This window comes from Corvus moneduloides, chromosome 4 (genome assembly GCF_009650955.1).
Source record: "Corvus moneduloides isolate bCorMon1 chromosome 4, bCorMon1.pri, whole genome shotgun sequence".
NCBI classification, from domain to species: domain Eukaryota; kingdom Metazoa; phylum Chordata; class Aves; order Passeriformes; family Corvidae; genus Corvus; species Corvus moneduloides.
In genome coordinates this window covers 31,091,262-31,107,017 of record NC_045479.1, presented here as the reverse complement: position 1 = coordinate 31,107,017, position 15,756 = coordinate 31,091,262, and positions in this window count along the sequence as shown.

Sequence of the window (15,756 nt, the reverse complement as noted above, 5' to 3'; positions counted from 1 at the left end):
GGATGGTCAGTAACAAGGCATTCATTTTTCTCTCATTTTCTTTATTCAGAAAGACTTCAGCTGCTGCTGGAAGAAGCTAGAGTCACTGGGTCTTCTCTTTGAGAAAGCTTAGATGAATTTCACCTTTCAGTATTAGCTTCCAATATTACTAAAAGTATTCTGCTTTATTAAAAAATTAAATAACTTAAAATAAAAATTCAATCAACCTCAGAAATAAGCAAGTATGCTAGAATTTGCATTTTTTTGTCTGTCTTTACATTTTCTGCTGCCTATTTTTGGCAGAATTGGTTTTGGTCTTGCTTTTCCTTTCCATGTCATTTACCCCAGATAATTCAGCTATAAAGGGTGTCGTCTATCAACCCAAAATGCGGTACTAACATATGTGGTGTAATTTTTCCTCTGAATAAACAATTCTTAAATAAAAATTTGCTTACTATGCAAAATTGTTTTCATGTCATGTTGCCTAAAAATAAGAGATTTTTAAAGGGTATAAGGCTTGATAAGAATTAAATTTTTTATATATGTAGACAAAACCAAATCTGTGGAAAAAAAATTGTTTACCTATGGCTATAGTATCTGCACTAACTTGCCCTGTTTGCATGTCTCTATTTCCCTTTCATGTAATATATTGGAACGCACTGTAGAAATATTGGCATCTGCCGTAGCTGTAAGATCAAATATTTTGATGAAGATTATGTACACCTCTCACAGGAAGGAGCTAAGACATATCTAGGGAAAAAAAAATAGGCTTCACAATCTGCAAGCTTTGAATCAGTATTAAGCATGATAAAATAAAACAAATACTAGTATTTCCAGCGATAAAAATTCAACTAAGAGAGAAGTGCCAAAACTTACCTTTAGCTTCCACTCTCTCAAATGGGATAGAGTTACTCAGAATACCAGAGTGGTATTAGACCCTGACCAATGGCAGTGGCATTCTGGGGTTGTGGGAGGTAGTACAACTTCTACCCTCAGCTGAAGACCTCAGCCCAGGGAGTTTCTCAGACTGCAAACACCTTTATATGTATGATTTTGCTGAACTGAATTTTTGGAAGGTCAAACAAAGATTTGTTGTGAGGAAATGGCATTTATTTCATGTCACAGTTTTTTACCCCTTCCCCTCAAATTTCTTGCTGCTCCTGCCAATACACCAATAGCACTCTCAGCTGTATTCTGGAAACAACTTTTTGTGCTACCTGATCACGCAGAAATGGAAATTTTTCAGTGTCCAAAATCAAGGCTTAAGAAAATTGGGTTATATATTAATATTTCTCCTGTATGTAACATTTCTATTTTGTGACTTATTTTATGTGATAATGTTTAATGAATTTCCATCTACTGCAGGTATTATCTTTTGTGTATTCAGAGGCATTTTCCCCCCTTTACTTTTCTGTAAGTACTTATGAGAATATACTATTTCCAGTATGTTTTCCTTCCGAGATGAAATTCCACTTTCTTAATAGATATTAACCTCTGCCATATGCTGCAAATGGTAGGCATACACTGTACTATAATGTGGTCTGTTACACCAGAAAAAGGTTTTACTATATTAGCATAAGTCAAGCTATCTTTTCTCCTAATTGATTGTGTTTTCTTTATTATCAGTTCCTACTTAATTCTGTACTTTTATATTACCAGTATTTGTACAACATGCACCTATTTCTCTGAATCTTTTCATCATTTTTCCAACCCTTCAAAGAAGTATGCCTCCTAATACTGTCAACGTCCAATACTAACAGCTAGGAAACAACAGAGCCTCTTCTGTATCTATGGAGGGATGTAAGATTCATGTATAAGGTTCCAGTGTGCTAAGGAAACTTTATTCCCTTTGCTTTATGTAACTTCCGCAGAAATTTTTTTTTCCAATAAAAAATTTTCCTACTAGGCCAAATTTGCATGAGGCACTGGAAGCACATCAAGAATTTAAGCCACATGCCAATAATTTGAATGTCCAACATCAAGTTTCTAGAGCTAGCCTAGTGAATCCAAGATGTTTGACAGGGTTTGGCTGACAGGTCAAAGGGTAGAAGAGCAATAGCTTTGTTAGCAGATAGGTAGAGGTTAGGGAACATACCAAATGGTATCATGTGCTGTTTTGACACCTGAGTCAAGTCTGCACTGGCTTACAGTATTATGACCCCTCTTGGATGGCAGACTTCTTTCTAAGGAAGGTTTAACATTAATTGCTTCTATGAAAATAGGGATCTTGAATCATTAAATCAGGTATTTAATTTCTTTATTCACTGTCCCTTCCCATTGCAAATGCATATTCTTCCATGAAGAATCAGGGCAGTAAGTACAGTGAAAACACCACACTATTGTGTCCTGTTGCTCTTTTTCTTCAGGTCAAGAGCCTCAGTTTACTCCTTAATTTAATGATCTAGTTGCTTGCAATGCCTGTGGATGCTCCTTCCTGACAACAAAGCAAACATCTGTATCTTTTGCAACAAAAATTCATCATTTCACCTTCTTACTTCTTCTGGTAATTTTTATGCTGCTCTGTTTGCAAGTAATTAACATTATTTCATTTTTAAATATAGTATTTTCTGCTGTGCTTGGTAATTTAAGGTTTATTCTGCTAAATCCTCACTCCCAAAGTGTCTCCTTCATTTACAAAATATATCCTCTCTAGGCAGGTCCAGTATTTCTTTCACTTTTACAAAAGATCCCAATATTCTATTCTTTATTGAAGGAAAAAACTTATCTATAACAAATTATTCATAACGTTACTAATGTTTTCCTTCATTCTTACACAACTAAATAGATTTAGGCATACAGAGACCTAGGGCCTGAAAACTTTGTATTTTTGGTCTGTAGGTTTTTTTTTTGTTTGTTTTATAAGACCAATTAACTTCGAACCACTTTGTGTCTGGATTTTAGCTTTGATTTTAGTGGTATACTGTATTCCTGTCAGACTACTTTATGCTTTGCTGGCCTTGTTTTTCAGAAACACTAAGTAACTATAATTAATCAAAGGCAAATGTTAACTTACAAATATTGGAATTTTATTTTTTTGTTAGAACTAGGGAAACTTATCTGAAAAATAATATATTTTATAAAAAGAATTTTACAAGCTTACAAGCATGATGTTATGTATAGCACACAAATAAGAAAAGAGTTTTGTTTGGTTTGGTTTATGCTTTAAAGAACAAGACTTTGGAGAATGAGTGACGTATCAGTAGGGGACGTGCCTTAGTTGATGCTGAAATTAATGTTCGGCAATTTGTTTGAACTTGGATGACAGAAGTCCTGACGCTAGCAATCCTAGGCCAGCTAGAAACCCAAGAGACCCAACAAAAAAAAGATAAAAGGAAAAAAAGACTACTTAGAGGCCTTGTGGTATTGCTGAGCAAAAACCCAAGCATTTAAAAAAGCTCACAGAAAATTTGTGCTTGAGTTAGAAACTGACTCAGATCACTGCTTTCATTGTCTGAATCCTGTTATCACAGAAGATAATGAAATTCCTGAGACTGTCTAAAGGACATTTGGGAGTGAGTTTTCACGTCCTCTAATTAGTCCCTTCACTGACATTTGGGTTTTTTCCAGATCCTCTGGCCTTGTGCCTGTTACTGTCTTGTGAACTTCCTCAGTTGTCTTTAAATCTTGCTGTCTGACTTAGTTGGGCTTGATTAAAAGCGCACTGAAGTTAATGGAGAGTTCCATCACATTCAGTTTTTTTGGGGCACTACTTAAACTGGAAGCATATCCAGCTGTGACCATTGCCTAACACATTCCATGTTAGAATGCATTCCCACTGCATAGCTTCTGGCAGTAGTAAATGAATTAATTTATTCCCCTTCTTTTTTGAGAGGGCTTTGTTTCCATTTCAGTTCTCCCAGTTCTTGGAGGTGCAATGACTCCTAACTGTGTTCTTGAACTCAGTGCCAAAGCCTCAGGGTTATCCTATTCTTGTTTTTCCAAAACTTTGATTATAAAGCACTGAGCCTTTTATTCAGACTGTCAACATTCACTTGTTATAAATATAATTTTTTCTTTGTTTTCTTTTCTTTCAGTCTTCACAGATTCATCCCCAGGAACTTGGGATAAGGAAGAATGTGTGGAAAAAATGCTAGCTTTGCCATAAAATGAAAAAACCTATCCGACCCTCAGAAAGAGCTTGGGTATTGTACCAACTTTCCCTCTTGTCAGCTTCTTGGCCTGCCAGTCTGAACAGAAGTAGAGGTCTTCAGTTTACTGTGTCCACTCTGGAAAATTCTTGTACTGTTTTTTAACAAGAAAAGCAAGATATATCCAGCTTTGAAAGGAGTGACAGGGGAATCCCAAAATATCTCATTCATTTTGCTATTTTACCTTGGCACCTGGCTAAAAGATTCTCCTGGTCTGAAACTGAGTAATAAAGCAAAATAAATTAGCATGTTGATGTATTCTCATCTCGAATAAGAGTAACAGAATAAAAGATCACTTTCTCCTGGGCCAGGAACCAGTCCTGCATAAGGGGGAGGTAATACATGAGTGTTCCAGTAATGGTGACAGTAAGTTCAACTGTTGGGTTATGCAGTCTCTAAAAAAATTGCACTCAGTTTCCTCCAACTCTTCCATATTTTGTGAGCAGAAATGCATCCATCAGATGAACGAAATGGGGTCACTCACATTGTGTGACAGAGACAGTTGTGTTTTGGTCAGAAGTGGGAGGTCCATGAATATGCATTTCTCAAAATATGTTATTCCTCATGAGCTTGTTAATGTTAGTATGAGCAAGCAAATGAATGTTTGTTTTCTTTGAGTTTATTGTAGACAAGTGACTGCAAAGTAGATGCAACTCCTTCTACAGACATTCTAAATTCGTTGAAAAGACATGCATTATTGGGAATTTAAAAAAAATATTTTAGGATTTAAAATACGAATTTTCAAACAATATCTTTTTGCCTACACATATGTACCTCAATCTAATTCAAATGCATTGGTTTTCATTTCCTAAATAAAAGTAGTATTTAGTACTCCATATTATGCCCACTGAATGAAGAATTTTACTACAGTACATAGCAAAGAGCACTACCTTTTTGCACCTGGATCAACCTTCTTTTACATCTTACTTCTCCCAGACCTTTAATATGAAAATCCTGCAACATTTTCATGGATGTTACATGATGCACCAGTGCATCTGCTTCATGTCCAAATAAATGTTTTTCTCACCTTGTTTATAATCTGTGACTTTATTGTTTCCTGAATCATTATTTATTATTTATTTTCCAATTTTAAATATGTGGTCAGAATTATATTGAACAAAGGAAAAGCACAATGTGAAATCCTGGAATCATTGAAGTTCCTACAATCAGTTTGAGGGCTAAAATAAATCCAGGCCAGTATTTTAGACTGATTCCTTCTGCAATACTGAACATTCTTGAATGTTTGTTTGTTTGTTTGTTTGTTCTAAAGGCATAGTGAGAGGATGGAGGGGTAGAAGGCTGCTTTGATAGATCCCTTGCCTGTCTCAGCATCACTTGCATTTCATGAATTGCTGGATTGTGGAACTTCGTTCACCCTAGGGCCCTGGGAAAAGGAGAGCATCATATGAACCTCTCTGGGACTAGGGAACAAAGACTGGATAACAGAAAAACAAATATCTCAGAGAGAAGGAGAGAGGAAGGAAATCATGTGTCTGCAGAAGGGATTAGCATTTCCATTTTGCTCATCAAAGTTAAAAGAAGTACAAAAGAAGGATTTAGAGTGCTCCAACTGTTCCATCCCCTGAGCAAATCAGCATAAACAGCAGGGAAAAGAGAGTTAAACAGAAAATTTGAGATAGCTACAATTGTTTCTGCTAGCAAAGCCTTGTTTAGATTTAATTATTTCTGCATAAACAGTGAATGCCAGTAATAAAAAGAAGCTTTTTAATGAGTCAGAGGAATAACTACCCGTTACGTACAGATCTACTGAAGTGTCTTATTTCTCATTTGCCTGATTTTTGGTTCTTAATGGTGGATTCATTTTCAGTTCAGATACCCTTAAAGTCTGTTATTTTTTTCCTCAATGGTTACTTTTATTGTGACCTCTTACTTCCATGGTTGATGCAGGCAGATAGCATATGACTTTTTCCCTGTCATTCAAATATTTATTGTTGCTTTTTTTGTACTGCCTGTCCAGCTGTTTAGTTTCGGATTTTGGGGGTTTTCAGTTGGTTTTTTTTTTGGTTGGTCAGGGTTTTTTGAATCTTGCAGAAAAAAAATAACATGCCGATTTTTTGTCAGATGTATGCTAGGTCTGTCTAATATTGCTTACTAACAGTAAAATCTCAGAATATTTTCGTGCAGTCTGGTCTACCAGACTATGATGAATTTCTAAGTGAGCATGCAGAATACTGTTTTCTTGCATATGTAAAGACTATATCTATATAGTCTCTGATACATCATTGCATTTGGTATACTTAGAATTTCTAAGTTAAGAAAAAGCGTTAGCTTTAACAGAGACCATGCACATTTACAGTAGAATCAAACAATCCATAGTTACAGGAACAGAAATGGATGGCTCCCACTTTTCTTTCAGAAAGGGTGATTTAGAGCCTTCAATATCTGCTTCTGAAATTACCAAAGTTTGTTGCAGACTGTGAGCAAGATCCAAAACCTATTACTTTTAATCATCTTAAGCAAGGCTTGCTGTAAAATTCTAAGATCCTCCTTAAATACATTTTCAATTTTACATCTCCAACATTTGTTTAATAATAAGCTCACAAGTTAAATCCATCATAGCATGTTATTCACTCTTTTTGTATGTTATAAATTTCAAAGCAGGTGAAAACCTTGTCAGATTGTTACTATATAGTATATGTGAATAAACCATTCTGTTAGCCTAGGAAAGCACTTTGGAAATCAGAGAACTCCAATTATTCAAACTCTGCTAAAACAGGTCTGCAATACCCTATGTAATAAATTATATTCCTTGCACTTCTTTTTATTTGATTAAAGAGTATCAAGAGAATATATTTTTTCTAAGGATATGAGAAGTAGACATTTTTTCTAATGACTTTGCCGGAGAAATCTTAATGGGTCAACTTTTTCTACCTTGTTACTATTCCTTTCATACTTTTGAAATGACTTGGGTTACACATGTGGGTTGGTCTGTCAGGTATGTGCATGCACACAGATCTTTGCAGGTTATACTAGAGCTCATTAATGAAAGCAGTTTCAGGAATTCCCACTGAGGCCAAAGGCAGGAGTCAGAGCTTCAGACTCACATACTTGGGTCCTATTCCTCTCACATTAGACAGACTGTCATTCTTCTAAAACCAAATCTACAGTTTGTGTTTAAGAGGTATAATTTACATCAGTTTTGAGAAGGAGCAGGGAAAGAAATCACTGTTCTTTCTTTAATCATGGTTGAATATAAGATAGCACTGCTGCGTATGCAAGCATGTGGTGTTGCAAAATGGTTTTTATTAGCATACAGAGTTATTGTCTGCTGTTTCAGCCCAGCCTGTGGACTGGTGGTGTTAGACCCTTTCAGGAAAATGCCTCAGAGATGGAAAATTTCAGCATGTTTTTGCTTAGCTAAACAAGTACAGTTCAGAGCTGGGTTATCATATTTATCGCTAAAAGATGAATGATGTTTTGCTTGGGACTGAAAAATAAACGGAAAACAAATTTCAATAAGACAAGCATACGGAATTCAGTAGAGGACAAGCTTTGTGTTGTATGTTGACATACCCATGTATTCAAATGAAATTGTGAACGCTATTATGCTGCACTTATTTCATAGATAGAGGCTGTAAGAGATTTTATGAAGCATAATGTCCTCAATATCCTGAGAAAATTTGAAACTGATGTAATGAATTAAAGTTGCTTTTCTCATTAGCATAAATATGTCCCAGTTTCATATGAAATTGTATGTATGCTCTTAGGTTTGCATTTTGTATTAAATATATTGCTGTGGTTTATACCCTCTATACACGTTTCCAAAATGTTAAAAAATGTTTGTAAAGAAGATGGCATTTGCAATTTCATTTGCATTTGAATGCCTTCAACTAATCCTATGTTTGCAACATAAAGGTGTTCTTTGCTTTCACTGAATTTTTTACAAAATGCATTGATATTAATAACTTGTAGTACCATAAATTTTATAACAGTACAACTCACTAGCAAGTAATTCTCACACACAGTGATCCAAAAAAAGTTGTAATTCCTCCAGACTTCAGAATATAATCTGGGAATCATTAGTGCAGTGTATAAACCAGTAATTTTAACACTTTACACAGTCACCAGTGTGTTAGACATGCATTTAGTGTTCATGTTCTCTAAATATCAGTTGCATCCTTCAATGCCATATATGCATTGTCTCCTTTTGATTGTTTCTTCTAGCAGGAGCCAAGGTACTGGCTCTGAGGGCTTTGATATCAAGGGATGCTCTACCATCCTCAATTTACATTGCTCTGATCTAGAATTTTGGAAATATATTAATTCTCTTAATCTCTTATGGAATCAATGATTGAGTATGGTCCTGTTAGATAATCCTACTCTGTCTACAACCGAGAATTTCAGGCTCTATCCAGCTTCTGGATGCTTCAGCTTACATGGCTGAGGGTACAGAAGGAATGTGGCACTCAGTGGGTACATGGGAGGTGGGTGCTGTGGTCAGAGAATGCGGGGAAGAAGTGAACAAGCCAGTTGCACAAAGTGAGACAGACATAGCTGATCTGGGCCAGGGCTAACCACAGCCTGACTCCAGGACCTCTGGCACTGTAAATGAGACACATCACCCTTCATCCGAATTTTTTTTTTTTATATTGTTTATTTGGTTTGAATTTCTGCTTTAAACTGTTTCTTTTCTGAGTAGATGTGGGAACATGTCCTTTGAGACACTAATGTACAAAGAATGTGAGAATCTTGGTTTTTCTTGTAGGCTTTAAGGAAAACTATTAATTTACTTTAGCTCTTGGAATGACTATGGATTTATCTATTACCAATAAAATAATGTGTCTGTGAACAAGAATTAAACATGTTTTTAGCCAGACCTTCACTTATAGGAATTAAATATTTAGAAAACAGCTTTTAAAAGTTTTTAGAAAATATCAACAAAGACAGCAGCTCAGCAAGAGTGCAGATTGCTATGAGCATGACAATGAAGGAAACTATCATTGGTTGATGAGTGGCATGTGAAACTCTCTGCTATTTTACAGGTCAGACCGTCATATTTTTAAAATGCAGGTATCCAAGAAAAATACTTAAGTTAATGCTCTGTGCTTATTTGAGGTTGAACTAAAGTATTAAAACGTTGCTTTTCAGCTCTATTTGAAATATAGGGGGCATTTTCCAAAAGTGTTTTTCTAATTTATATACACACACACACTCACACAGATCCTAGCAGCTTCAAAGGATCTCAGCATAGTGTAATCAAATGGCCTTTAAACTTTTAATTTGTGGCATTGTCTTTTAGGGGTTTTCTTTGTTTTGCTTCATTGCCTGAACAATGTGTTATTGACCCTCATTGCCTAAAATCAGTATTTACTCAGCTCACCACCTGCACCAAGTTACCCTGTGGTCTTGCTCTGCAATCTCTGTCACGTCTCTGTTGCTGTTAACAGAAGCAGGATCAGAATAGGCTGATGAAAGAAAGGCTTTTTTTCTAGCACAGTCAATACAGCTAAAATACAGGTTAAATGGTTCACTGACTGAAATTTCACTATCAGATACCATCCAGAAGAGATAAACAAAGCAAAACCCTGATCTAAGCAAGTGTTGGGAAAATGAACAAGGACTGGATGATACACAAAAGGGAAAAGGAAAGTGTTATCTTTCCACGTAATTGCACATTTAGTTTGTTTCAGTACTATTTCAAGATTGCTTATGTCTTGTTTTCACACAAAGCTGTGCTAATGAATGTGTGAAGGAATCATTCATGGGGAAGTTTAAGCTTGTGCAAGTTTCCCGAAGTCAGGAAACCCAGATTTATCTGGATTCATCCAGCTTTAAACTAAGGGAATAACTCCAGCTCTGGTGCAGAGGAAAATTCTCCATACAGGCACAAGGGAAACAGTGTTGAATTTCATGGTATAAATGGTGCTTTCTTTTTGTTTCAGTCCTTTGATGAGCAGTGCAGTGATTATAGCGTTGTTTTGCCCAAATGCCCGCAGTTATTTGCTGATTCCTTTGGTAGTCAGTTGGTCTGCTGTAAGTAACTGGGGAAAAAATTATCTGCTGGCACCATGGCAAAAGGTCTTCTGTCAGCCATATGGTGGAAACTTTAAAGTTTCCTATCTGTAAGAGCAGTAGAGGAATTCTCCTATGATGGTGAAAAGCCTTTGGTAGTTTTAGTGCACCAAAATGCATTAACTAGATTATGTGATAACAAGTAATGGAGATTTTTGGTCCAAATGAAGAAGTTGTATATGAAGATCAGAAGGGCTTTTTAACCATCCATGGGAAGGGAGTAAGTGGGAATGTTCAGCTATAGGCTGATGTGGTCAAAATGGTAGGCAAGGAGAAGTTTTTGCAACTGGGCATTTATAATGTATGAAGTGTATCTGAATGATCATGTGTGAGGAGAGAAGGAAGAAAGAAGAAAAAGTATTGCTGTACTGGAGACCAGAAGAAAGACATTTTAACAACAGAGCTTTACAAAAATGCTGAAAAGAACCATGCATAGGAATGACAGACAGTTCAGGCATATGAAATAGCATAACATGTAGTGACAAACTTCACACCACAGAAGATTGTGGGGTCTGAAAGAAGAGTGGGTGAGATATTAACATCAGTAAGGAAGACACATAGATGACATTGTGGAGAATTACAGAAGAAAAAGAAAAATTTCCCCATTCAAAATTCCAGTTTCTTTAATGTAGTCATCAGCAGGAGACTGGGGAATCCCCACCACAGAGGTTAAAGATCAAGAAGTATGAATCAATAAACTTGTCTAAGGAAAATGAGCAATGGGAGATCAGCAGGGAGTGGAAGAGATTGAGGGAAGGACTAAGAACTACTGAGGAATGACTTGAGATGTAAGAGGACACCCAGTTACTGATGTTGCTATTTAACCCATAAATAAGATGCTGAACCACCACTTTTTCACATACTCATTTCCTGGAAGGAAAAAAAGACAGTTTATCTCTGTTATGCAGAGATGTAGGTGTTCATCTCATTTGTAATTTCTTGTATTCATAGATTTTCTTTACCTTAGTAAATTCTGAGGAACACAGCTGCAGTTGGTGAAAATCATCAGATTTTCCCATCAGAGTGCAGATTAATGAAAGTTGAGCCCTGAACAATTTATGGTGGTTTAATGATAACTAACATGCAAGCATAATATGCCAAAACTAAATCTAAATTAAAGAACAGTGCAGTGTGACTTGTAAAACGACATTACTGAAGTAAAGCCATCTCTGAGGCAAATCATTTGGGGCCTGTGGTGAGCACAGTCTGTTGGCAAAAGTCGTTGATTTCATTTACACCTCTGAAACCCCATTAGCACAGGCAGATTTTGGCCCACGTGCTACTTTAAATAGAATTCAAGGGCAGTGAATAAGTCAGACATTTCTGTCATTAAAAAGAATCCTGCTGAGGGGACCAGTCAGCTTTGGTTGCTACTCTATAGTGGCAGTGACTGTCACTGTATCAGCTGCTACAGAGAAAAGTTTGTTCCTGAAGGACTTAATGCAAGAGAATTTGAAATGATTTCATTTCATTTTGTCTGAAATTTTATATCATTGAATAAAGATAATAAAGGGAGCAGAGGAGAACTCCATAATATATAGTCTGAGAAGAATAACCAAAGGCAACAAAAACTTTCCCTTTGGCAGTTAGTTTTTTCCCTTTTACTCCATGAAACATGAGAACTTTTATTATATAAAACTGTGCCTTCTTGTGAATTTTTCCTTTAGGTTTGCCAATGAGAGATGATGATTTAATTCTTTCCAGATATTCAGTTGATTTAATATAATTTCTTTCATGTGGAACAAAAGGGGATAAATGGGCACAGATCCTAGAATATCTATTCTTTTTCACAAATCCTTAAGGGTACATTTCATAGAATCACAACATATTTTTGGCACTCAATTCTTGAAATAATTACACGGTGTTTGATTATAAGGCTGTTTATTGAAGATCATATGGTGTTTGTCCTGTGTGCTTACCCTGGTTTTTTCCTTTGTTTTAATGGACTGAGATGTATGCTTGAATCAGAAATACTATTTAAACAGATATTTGGATAAGAAGCCCTCTTGTCCAGGTTCTCTAGACACAGCTGTTACTATTTCAAACCCAGCAGCTTTCAAGTACCTCATTCTCATTTCATTTCTTTTGGATTATTTCCAGAATAGCTTGAAGCATTGATTATGGTTAAAAGCTTCATTTTCCTCTAACTAAAACCAGTTTCATGGAAATCTTCATTTTATAGTATCTTTTATTCATTCTTGTGCCTCTTCCTCTACCCTATGTCGCATACGTGCATGCAGTATGTTTCTTTTGTGCGCTACACATATTTAATTGGAAAAAAACCATACTGAAACGAGCATATATATCACTCAATTGGGAGCTATTGACACAAAGAACAACCTTGCCACTGTGGAATTCTGGCAAGAAGATGAGTCAGTGTGGAGAGAAAATGAATGATCCAAACCAACATTTTATTCCCTAATTAGATTGTGTATTGAAATAAAAATGTGTTGTGTTAAGGGTGAGCCAAAAAGAAATAATGTGAGTACAAGGATTTAATAAGCTGTTGAGTATTTTCTTCTCAGCTTTCCCTTTCCTTTGAAATTCACTTTCAAAATTAATGTCTTTTTCTACTCTTCTATATATGATTAGAGTAGAAAAGGACTTAGGAAACTCAAGCAGTTTACCTTTTAGCCCTTACTTTTCCCTTAGTTTTTAATAGGAACCCATAAGATCACCCTCCGTGTCTGGGAACCGCTGCTTCACTGACTTCATTGTCCCGAACGAGGGAACAGCTGAATTTTGTTGCTATTGCTGTCATGGCCATTTCAAAACAGTGCTGCTGTTCTCACTGTCAAATTGTTGACCAGAAGCCATTTGGGACCAATGTAACCCAATCTATCTGTATAATAAGAAGTTTACTTTTACATTCCTGGAACCCCAGAGGATGTAAGATCAGATGTTTATCTCCTTTAAAAAAAAAAAGCCTGAAAAAGGTTTATCTTGAAAAGTAACCTGTTTTTAATAAAAAAAAAAATACTGCAAGTTGGATTTCTGATATTCTAAAATTTGAATTTAAATTTAAATTTGCACCATACCAATCAACATTAAGCATCCAGTTGTTTTCCTATCATGAGTAAGATGAATTTACAAAGCCAGCCAATTTAGATGGGCAAAGATTTTATAATTAAGCAGTGTTTGGACAGTTAGAATTTCTTTAAACATTTTTTCTATAACCATCAAATATTGACTTTTATCCTTCAGCATGCACAATCTTTTTCTGGTGTTCTTAAAAAAAAAATAGGACTTTTTCATTGCATGATGTGAAATGGAGGCTAGCAAGAAGCCAAAACTTTGCTTTGGATCTTGTAGTACATCTGAGCTGTGATTCAGCAGCTCACAGTATTGAGGGAGCCATGGCACTTCCGTAAAGCCCAACAAGTAAACATGCCTCTGAAAATTAGTAGACCTTGGATCTTACATCAACCAGTGTCTGATACATCAGCTGATGAAACTAAGCATATAAGCTGATAAAACACAGAGAAGCATATGGTTTACAGGGTGAAGGCTAAGCCTGAGAAGCTGCCAGAATTGGTTTGCCAGCTGACATTGCCTCTTCATGTGGTTTCCAACTAATGAAATTGATGGCTGTGGCATATTATCATATTCCTTCTGTAATTCATTCTAAAAGGCAAGAAAAAAAGCATGAAACAGTGCACGGAATACAGCAATGCATGATCTGAAGAAAGCTCATGGGTGTTATTCGCATATCTGCACAGTTCATTTGTGTTTGGACTGAGTATTAATCAGTGCTTTAGTCAGCATTACAAATATTCAACACTTACTCTTAGCTGTTGCTGTTGTGTCAGTTCCCAAAAGAAATAACTCTAGACTAGGCTGAAGGATTATAAGTCTCAGGCTATAAGCAGCATTGTGGACTGATATTTTCCAAGCTTTCCAGCTTCCATTTTTCCTCCCTAAAAGCACATGAGCATCTTGTGTCTCCTTCCCCATTCTTTTACAAATGTTTTTCCTTCTTCCTCTTTTATACCCTCATCACAAATTTTTCCTCTTCCCTTCCTAGTCATTTTTTAAATGTCTTTTATTTTCTCTTTTCTAGTATTTGAGTTCTTTTTTCTTCTTCCTTATCAAAGAATCGTTATATTAGTGACATGAAAAATGAAAGATACACTATTTTTATTACTTGTTCAGATACAGGCCACAACAAGAGCTTTTTCCTATATCCGGAAATACTGAGTAAAACTGGTAACAACTGAGGGTCCTGCACAGATTTTTGAGATCTCTAAGAATTCTCCCTAAAAAGGCACTTTTTCTACAGTTACAATGCTGTGAAAGGGCACTTTTTAAAAAAGTGGAAAAGGCCATCAATATGGCTAATGTTAGCATACCTTTCTAAGTAAAAAATGCCATCCACAGCCATTTTGAATGTGATCTGATAACTGATTTCTGATTTGTTCATATCACATCACTTCCTTTTCATCACAGTTTGTATCTGTTCCCAGTTCTACAACTGACAAAATAACTCCATGATTTTGTGATGCAGAAGGGGGACTGTAACGCAGGGTTTGCAAAAGTAGGAAAATACAGGCACAAGTCTTATTAATGCTTTGATGAAAATGAGAAGCATGGATAACACTGCAGCTGAAATAATCCTCAATGTTCCTCAATACATAATAAGTCTGCCACATTGATGCCAGACAGAATGCAGTTGTAAATAAATAACAATGGAGAAAAAAAGGAAAGCATGGAATTCTTGACTTAAGAACAGAAAATTTACTTTTCTGATTGTTTTTTTATTTGGTAGTCAGTCCAATGTAAAAATATTTATATTTGTTTAAAGAAGAAATAATTATTTTAATCTTCCTCTTTATATAAAAATGAAAAATAAACCTCACACCATGTTTATATGTGGTATTTTAAATTGAATGTTAAAGAACTTGCACCAAACCAAAATAAACACATAAATAACTAGCTTTTTAAAAGATCCAAACCACTGGGACCTTCAGAGAAAACCTTCATGCACAGCTTTCTCTTCCCAATTTGGTCACTAATTTAGAAGCAGGGAATTTGGGGACCTTGCTCCTGGCAGATTTGTCAAAGACAGTGTAAGTGTTACTCACTTCTATTTTGCTGCTAAACATAGTTGAGGAGCATTGCCATCAGTCTTTTTCATTGGAAGCAGTTCCAGTCATTACAAAAAACAAATATTAGGATTCACAAAGAAGTGTGAACCTCTAGTCTGGTGCTGAAAACAGCCTCCTCAGAGAGAAAAAAAAAATCTACACTCCAATTCAATCTGCTTCTGATTCAGCCAAGGACTTGAGCCTAGATCCTATAATACCATGAAGCCTATCCTCACTGCCAGGAGAGAGAATCAGTGATTATTTCAAGTCCTGTAACAAAGTAGAGCATCGCAAGGAGATTATCACCCTTGAAATAGGCTTCCTAGCAGTGGGAGCATGATTTCAAACAAATCCAAGGATTTCATTAACTGGTGAAGGGCATATCATGCTACATGGACATCTTAGCAAGAAGAATATTAAATAAGAAGCATGAAATTTTTCCTTTCCTCTGGCTGAAACTATTTGCAAGTTTTTTTCTGAATCCACTAAAATTTAATAAAAATGGTGATAGA